Source organism: Octodon degus, unplaced genomic scaffold, assembly GCF_000260255.1.
Source record: "Octodon degus isolate 3935 unplaced genomic scaffold, OctDeg1.0 scaffold00010, whole genome shotgun sequence".
Taxonomy (NCBI): domain Eukaryota; kingdom Metazoa; phylum Chordata; class Mammalia; order Rodentia; family Octodontidae; genus Octodon; species Octodon degus.
This window is the reverse complement of record NW_004524586.1, coordinates 27,395,367-27,404,401: the sequence shown is the minus strand read 5'-3', so window position 1 is coordinate 27,404,401 and position 9,035 is coordinate 27,395,367. Positions and strand designations below refer to the sequence as shown.

General features: G+C 35.6%; 1 protein-coding gene and 1 pseudogene across 1 annotated transcript in view; one reads left to right on the top strand and one right to left on the bottom strand.

The window, feature by feature from the left end:
- The window catches only part of Pdzd8 (PDZ domain containing 8), a 104,322-nt gene that overhangs the window by 93,348 nt on the left and 1,939 nt on the right, over positions 1 to 9,035 (bottom strand). The gene's annotated exons all lie outside the window — the stretch shown is intronic.
- Positions 2,415 to 2,858, top strand: LOC111815010 (annotated as a pseudogene).

Here is a 9,035-nt window from a genome sequence, read left to right as displayed (position 1 = left end):
AAATATCAATCTTAATGTATGCACTTAATGGTATATAGTTTGCAGATCCCTTATTTAGAGTAACAAATGGTTTCTCCCTAAAGAAATAACAAAGCAAGGCACTTCAAAGTATAAAACTTTTATTTGGGACTTTGAGTAAGTCATCAATCCCCTCGAACCCCTCTAAAGACTCAAGTTCCTACATCTGTAAAAATGAAAGACCCACCTCTTCCACCTAGGAGCAAGATATCAAGGGTGTGGCCTGCCCATACAGTGTTTGGAATACATATACTGAGCAATTTATTTTATTACCTCTGCCCCTGCTTATCTGATAGACTGTCAGTAATATCTGTAAGTTAATATTAAATGTTTGATTAAGCATACTCCTCTAAAACAATCTACAATGATCTGCTTTGGCTATTTCCTGGAACCAATTTTAGTTTTTTTGGTTTTTTTTTTTTGCAGAACCAGGGATTGAACTCAGGCCCTTATGCTTGCCAGGGAAGTGCTTATTCCACTGAGCCATCTCCCGGCCCCTGGAACCAATTTTGGCTTTCCGGGATACAGAATACACTTGTGTATATTACTGCTCAGAAACAGATCTCCTCACAATTATTCCTGTCCCCTCCATGTATAAATTAAATTTCTAGAGCCAAGATTTATCAATACATTATTTTCCATCTAAACTGTTTTAAAAACTTAAATCATAATAATTTGACGCAGCTTCAGGAAAACCAACTTGCAAGAAGTAGTATTAGCTCCAAAATACAGTATACTTAAGTATACTATGGCAGCTCCTCCTTTGTCTTCAAGGGGTACGTTCCAATACTCCCCAGTTAGTTCAGTTATACTGGACTATAAAGTATGCTTTTTTTTCTATGCATACTGTATCAAAAATAAAGTGATTGTCTTAGCAGAGATATTGATTTCTTCCATTCTTTTTTCTGACAAAACAGAATCTCTTAAAATACAGTTGTACCTATCCATGATTCTGGCTGTGGAACTTGTTCCACAATTAAGATGTAACTAGAATGGCGTCATGAATTTTATGACCAGAATCATGGAAAGAATTAAGTTCATCAACTGAAGGGCCACGGTGTATCTAAAAGTCATCATGACTTTAATGATTCTTTGTTTTCTTTAGAAAACTAGGCAGCATGCAGCATAAACTACCATATAATGATTTTTATCACCCATGCCCTGCCCACTGTATTGATTGTCTGCAGTATAAATTCATTAAAAAAAGTATTTTTAAATGACTTCATAATTCATCTCTAAGAAAACGATTTACAACTCCATTTATAAGAGAGATAGAAACATTTCCTCTGGGAAGTAGTATAAGAAAAAATACACTAGGTTAAAAATTAACTATGTTACCTCATTAACTAAATAGCTAGAATAATGCAATCATGTCATTATCTACAGTACCCCAAAGAATCAAAGGTTACATTTCCTATTCACATTAGTAAAATCATGATTATCATAATCATTAGGGAATTTTGGTAGCTAAGTATTTTTTCAATCTAAGACACTTTTCCAATCTAAGACAACAATCAGTCAAGACAAAAAAATCATGCTCAGAAGACATCTAATAAACTTATTAAGTGAAGTTTCCCCTTGATGAGTTTCATATTCCTTGAACTCAACTTAAAAGTCAATAAACAGATACATTTAGTACATCAAAAAGCAAATGTTTATATAGTTAATGACTCACCCTGCTAAAGCAAAATACCCACCAAATGTGTGATAAGCAACGACCATTTACACCTATTTGTATTATTATGTGTTAGGAAAGTGGAAATATTTCAAGGGGGATAAAACTTCATTATTATATAGACTACATCTTTTTAAAAACATAATTTTTCAATGAAAGTCCCTTCAAAGATACAGAGTTTAATGAGAAGTATAAGTAATCATTCTTTCGTATCTAGCCATTAGGTATCTCAATTTACTCAAGCAAAGGTCTCAAATTCTTAACTCTCGGCCAGGCAAACACCAGCAAACTCAGCCAAGTAGTGGGGACTATAAACTACCTGTGGGAGTTGATACACCAAGTTTTAACTACCAGAGCTGCTACCAAAGTTCTTTCCATTCTTTTGTTGTTTTGAAAAACACTCTACAAAGGTGAAACTAGAGGATATTCCAATTATTTTTCTAACAAAAGTCAAAAAACTAAGTCCTGTGAACTCTTCCATTTATTATTGTTGGGAATTGAAAAGCAACACAAAAACAGTACAGGTCAAATAAAAAGTACCCGCAAAATGAACTTGCTCTACCAGTATGCAAACAGTGCTAGCTACAAGGCAAGACTACTCCAGGAACAGAAGCATTATTAATATGCATGACTCCTAATTCCTAAACAGCCAGCCATTCTCACTTGAGGCTTATTCTTCAGATTTCAACTTGAAGACAAATTCTCTAAATACTAAGGGGAAATGCTGAAAAGCTTTTCCTCTGAAAGTAGGAACAACACAGGAATATCCACTGGAGGCTATGACTATTCACTTTTTAAGGATGGTATTGAACTCATGTAGGAAGATGAGAAAAACAAGCAGGGAAGAAGATGGCTAATCACACTGAACAAACAGCAAAGACGAAGTAATCTGGATTGCTTTTGGCTAGAAACACTGCCGTGCTTTTTTGGAGAATCATTTGATGACTACAGTGATGATGTGTGCGGAGCTGTTAATGTTAGAGCTAAAGGTGACAAGATAGCAATATGGGCTACTGAATGTGAAAACAGAGAGGCTGTTCAACATATAGGGAGACTGTACAAGGAAAGGTTCGGACTTCCTCCAAAGATAGTGATTGGTTATCAGTCCCATGCTGACGCTGCTACTAAGCGTGGCTCCACCACTAAAAATAGGTTTGTTGTTTAAGAAGACACCTTCTGAGTATTCTCATAGGGACTGTATCAAGCAATTGAGATTTGGGAGCTGAACCAAAGCTTCTTCAAAAGCAGAGTAGACTGCATTTAAATTTGATTCCATCTAAATATTGCTAAGATATAAGAGAAGTCTCATTCACCTTTGTCTTGTACTTCTGTGTTTTTCCCCCCCAAAGTATCCACTATCCCAATGAAAGTATTACAGTTCATATCATCCCCAGAATCCATAAATTTCCTGGTTCACTCTGTAATAATTTAGTACAATTACCATGACAAACACATTTTACCCATTTGCAACATTCAAAAAAGAGCTTGTATTTCTGTAACAGGAAAAAAAATGTTATGTTCTGTTGTATGGAGGAGCAAATTTTGCTGGTTTGAAAGAATATGATACACACAGTTTTCTAACAATTTTGTTTCTTTTTACAGCATTATCTTTGCTGTATCTTTACTTGTGGCTGCTAGATTTTAATCTACTTGTTTCCCTATTTAATAACAATAGTGATTTTGATTTCAGGTTTTCATTTGCTTTGCTTTTGTTTTTTCCTCATGTAACATTGGTAAAGGATCCAGGAATATAATACAAGGGTGGAATAAACATTAATTTTGTACATTCTTTGGTAATTTTTTTCTAACTACAAAGTTTTGCTACAAATTTATGCATTTCACTCCAATCTGTGATCTATGTTTGTATGACTGCCTAAACACAATTGTGGATTATAAAAAAAGTAACATCTTCATTACATTCCTAACCAGAAGTAGTATGTCTGTTTTTGTATTTTTATGCAGTATTTTATTTTTTTTAATGCTGTATTGTAATATTTTGTATTACCTAGGTTATTTTGCTTTGGTTAACAATGGTTCAAGTAGAAAAGTGGTCCCATTCATATTAAGACAGTGTACACAACTGTAAATAAAACGTGTACAGTGAAAAAATATTAGCCAGAGCAATCAGGCAAGAGAAGAGAAACAAAAGGGATACATATAGGACAGAAGTCAAATTATCATTATTTGTAGATGACATGATCATTTATATAGAAGACCTAAAAAAATCCACCAAAAGACTTATAGGATACTCAAATTAAAAAATATAGCAGGATATAAAATCAATACAAAAGTCAATAGCATTCCTATATACCAATAATGAAATCACCAAGAAAGAAACTAAGAAAACAGTATTATTCAGAAAAATGAAACACTAAGGAATTAACCAAGGAAATGAAAAACCTCTCTGATGACAAGTACAGTGAGAGACAGAGAGAGAGGCCAGCCAGATGACTCAATGGATTAAAGCATCTGCTTAGGTAGATGCAGGGACTGGGGTTCAATCCCCAGCATGCTGTGCCAGATTCACCCCCGGGGCATGGTAAGATGGCAACTGAGACTGGGCATGGTGGTGCTTACCTGTAATCCCAGCACCTGGAAGGCTGAAAACAAGACTGAGACTGGGCATGGTGGCGCTCACCTATAATCCCAGAGCCTGGGAGGCTGAGAACAGGAGGATCGCTGCAAATCCAATCTGTGTTGTGAGACCCTGTAGACCCTGTATTAAACACTTTTAAAAAAAAAAAAATGTGCTTGGTACAGGGTCTGCAGGGTCTCACTACATAGATCAGACTTATAACTAAATACATTTAAAAGAAAGAAAATGGAAAGATATCCCTTGTTCCTAGATAGGCAGAACCGATATTATCAAAATGGCCTTACTTCGAAAACCGATACATAGATTTAATACAATCCAATCAAAGCACTTCTTACAGAGCTAGCGAAAACAATCCTATAATTTATGGAACATGAAGAGACCAGAATAGCAAAAGCAATCTTGGGCAATAAGAACAAAGCAGGACACATCACAGTCCCAGATTTTAAGTTATATTACAAAGCTACAGTCATAAAAACATCATCTTATTGGCACAAAAACAGACACCTGCATCAATGGGACAGAAAAAAGGATGCAGATAAAAACAACTTTGGCACATTCAGCCATCTGCCCTTTGACAAAGGAACCAAAAATACACTGAAAGAAAGATAGCCCCTTTAGCAAATGGTGCTGGAGAAACTGGCTATCCATACGCAGAAGACTGACACTGACCCATGAGCTCTCACCATGTACCAAATTAAAATCAAAATGGATAAAAGATCTAAACATTAAAACCAAAGCACATGATCCAGGGGAAGATAAAATAGGTAAAACTCTTAAAGACCCAGGCATAGGTAAGGACTTTGTGAACAGAACCCCAACTGCACAAAAGTAACATCAAAAGAATCAACAAATTGGATCATATCAAGTTAAAAAGCTTCTGCACAGCAAAGGAAACAACCAACAGAATAAAAAGGCAATATACAGATGAGGGGATACTGCCAGTTATTCCTTAGACAGAGGACTAATATCTAGAATAAAGAACTCAAAAAAATTACACTACTCAAAGTAAAAGACAATCAAAAATCTCAAAAGAAATACAAACTGCCAACAAGTACATTTAAAAAACAAAAAACAACCGTTCATTTCTGGCCATTAAAGAAATGTAAACTAAAACAATACTGAGATGCTGTCTTACTCCACAAAGAATGGCTATCATCAGTTAATCAGATAATAACAATCCTGGCAAGGCTAAAAGAAGAACCTTTCTTTTTATGTTGTTGGTGGGAAGATAAACTAGTATGATCACTACGGATATCAAATGGAAATTCCTCAAAAACTAAAACTAGAAATTCCATTTGACCCAGCTATTCCTTCTAGGTATTTCCCTAAAGACATCACATTACAGTGATATATACATTCCCACGTTTATGGCAGCACAACTCATAACACATAAATCTTGGAAGCAGCCTATACGTCCACCAACAGATGAATGGATAAAGACAATATGTACTTACACACAATGACTACTATTCTGCCACAGAGGATAAACTCCAGTCATATGTAAGAAAATGGATGTACTGCGAGACCATAAAGTTAAGTGACATGAAATTCACTCTCATGGTTTTCCTTACATCAGAAACCCAATGTATGGATAAAAGAGCAAAACAAGAGATAGTAGGAGGGCAGGCCACAAAGCTCAGTGGGTTAAAGCACCTGTGGTCTGATCCCCAGTGTGCTGAGACACTGAGATGGTGATTGAGACTGGGCATGGTGACGCACACCTATAGTTCCAGCGCTTGGGAGGCTGAAAACAAGAGGATCGCTATGAGTCTGATCTGTGTAGTGAGACCTTATAGACCCAGTACTAAATACATTAAAAAAAGAAATTAAAAGATAATAGGAAACAGGAAGATAATCTTTTGCAAATGGAAAGAAGATCAATCAAAAGGAGGAGGGAAAGGGAAGAGGATGTAAAAAGGAATGTTATGTTAGGTACCCACTTCCCATAATGAACATAATAATTACTGTCTGTAAACATGTACTAATAAAAATTAAAGAAAAATATATCAGTGGTAATCTTGCTCCTTTTAAAATGAATTCAAGGATTTTTAAAAATACTTTGACATACTATTTTAGAGCATGTTTAAAGAAATACAAAACAACAATGAGATGGCTGACTCAAGAAATTCCTAATTTCAATAAATTAGCAAATCCATTTTCTACATAATGCAATTAAAAGAAATCCATATATATTTATTTATTCATTCAAATTTTTTTTTTTTAAAAAAAGATAATGCTACCCAATGCTTAACTGGGTAAAATGAAGTGTCTTTAAGAAGGAATCACTTGAGTTACTTATTATCTCTGGGTTAAACATCTGAGACCTGCAGTCCCTTATAGTCCACTTCACTTTAGCAACATAAAAAAGGAAAAATAAATACAGGGAAAAGTAATGACAACAATGCTAACTGGCAAGATACACTTGTTACATAATGATTTAACATGCCAAAGGACCCAGGACTCAATATAATTTTCTTTTCTTTTCTAACTTTTTTTGTATTTTAGGGAAGGGTCTACAGGGTGTTTAGGGCCTCACTACAAGATCTGACTGGTAGTAATCTGCCTGTTTACAGCCTCCCAAGAGCTGGGGTTACAGGCATGTGCCACCACGCCCAGTCTCAATCGCTATCTCAGTGCGCCCTGGAGGCAGGGCTGGCACAGCAGGCCTAGGGATCGAACCCCCGCCCCTGCACCTGCTTGCAGGCACTTTAATCCACTGAGCTATTTGGCCAAACCACAATTTTCTTAGTTCTACTAAGAAGATTAGATGGCTATTTAGTAGTAATGTGCAAGACCCTCTATTTGTAAATACAGTATGTTGGATTAAAAAAGAAATTGTATGGGGAGCAGTACCCAAAGATTTGACCTGATTTAACTTACGATATCCTACATATATTACATTGATGACACACTTTAAGAAAAAAACTTAGAAACAATAGTGGTTGTTTTTTTTAAGGCAGCCTGACTATCAGAGCTGGGTTTCACCATTAGATATTCATGTAGTTTTAATCAAGTTATTTAATTATCTGAGCTCCATTCCTTCATCCATAAAATGGAATCCAGGGCTGCAGAGATAGCTAAGATAGCTAAGTGTCATAAGCATCTTCCTGGCAAGTGTGGGATCCTGAGTTCAATCCCCAGTACCAAATAAATAGATGGATAAATAAAAGGAATAAAGGAATCCATCTATCTTAATTCTCATTATGAGAATCTATGTGGAAACTGAATCAGCTCCACATCAACAGTTCAAAACACTGCTGGCAGAGCAGTTTCAGAGACATGAAAAGTCAACACTTCCTTAGGCACCTTCTTTCTTCCCCAAACTTCTACTTTTCTTTTACTAAGCTAAAATACTTTAATTCCATCAATCCTACTGTAGCATAAATCTTAAGTAATGTAATTTAGTCTTCATTGGACTTTAAGCTCCATAAGGGCTGGCACTGTCTATTTCTGTTTAGTATCAAAGCTCTACCTAGAGATAACCATATAGTAGGCTGCGTGACACGTTTAGTATAGTATTTACTGACTGACCAATGAGATGCTCTCTAATAAGAAGAGCACAGAAGTATTTATTTTAGGAGGTTGTCCTTGAATGCTTAAGATTTAGAAGCTGACACAGCAATCAAACTCACACTGCATGGTCTTCAAAATCCCTTCCAACATGCTTAGTGAAGAGCAATTTTGCCAGGCTTTAAATAAATGATGCTGTTAATTTATTCAAAGTAATAAACTTCTCAAGAGCTTCCTAACTCATAAAATTTTTCAGAGTTAACTGAATTTTGCATCTCTATATGAAAAAGCCAAGATATGTAACTTCACTGCCACTGACTATTCTGAAAATAATTCCCAAATCATCATCATCATCATCATCATCATCATCATCATCATCATCAAGTCAGATTTCATTACTTGAAAGCTACTCAGAAAACATCAGAGTTGAAGTTGGAATAGATTACCAAAATCTGTAACAACTTTTTCTCATGACTTTCTTAGCAATACACTGCTATAAATAAACACCTCTCTGCTTAAACACAAGAATTTATAATTTAGTCACTTTATATTCTAGATCTTAAAAGCAGGTTTCAGAATGTACCACATCACAGAACCATAAAGCAAACCCAGTTCACCATCCTACAGAAACCTACATGAATATTTTCATTATATTGCTTTGTCTACCTCTCAGAAGTTTCAGGTTGTCACTTTGCTATGAGTCTAAAGAAAATATAATTAGTAAAGTACATCTGGGAAACATAAATCGATACTCCATTCAAAATTCTAATATTCCTGGGTTATCTTGAGATTGCATAAGAAAACTAATGATTGCAAAATACTTAATGGACATAAAAAGGTATTAGATAAGGCTAACACAAGATGGACATAAGCTTAATAACAGAGGATGACACCCAAAAGGCTCAAACATTTTGTGAGCTACACAAAATTAAGAGGACAAGACTTCCCAGGTCAAGGCAGATGAAGCTTCTAGCCCTACAAAATTTCCCTTTCCATTTCTCCTTATAGTAAAGGAAAATTCATACATTAAAAATATTACATAGGGGCTGGAGAGATGGCTCAGTGGTCTAAAGCACCTACTTGAAACAAGCTTGGCAAAGCACAGGGACCGCGGTTCGATCCCCAGCACCACATGCCAGCCAGACCCGCCCCCTGGTGGGCTGAGCTGGCCACACACACACACAATAAATAAATGTAATAAATAAAAATAAATAAATATTAAAAAAATATTACATA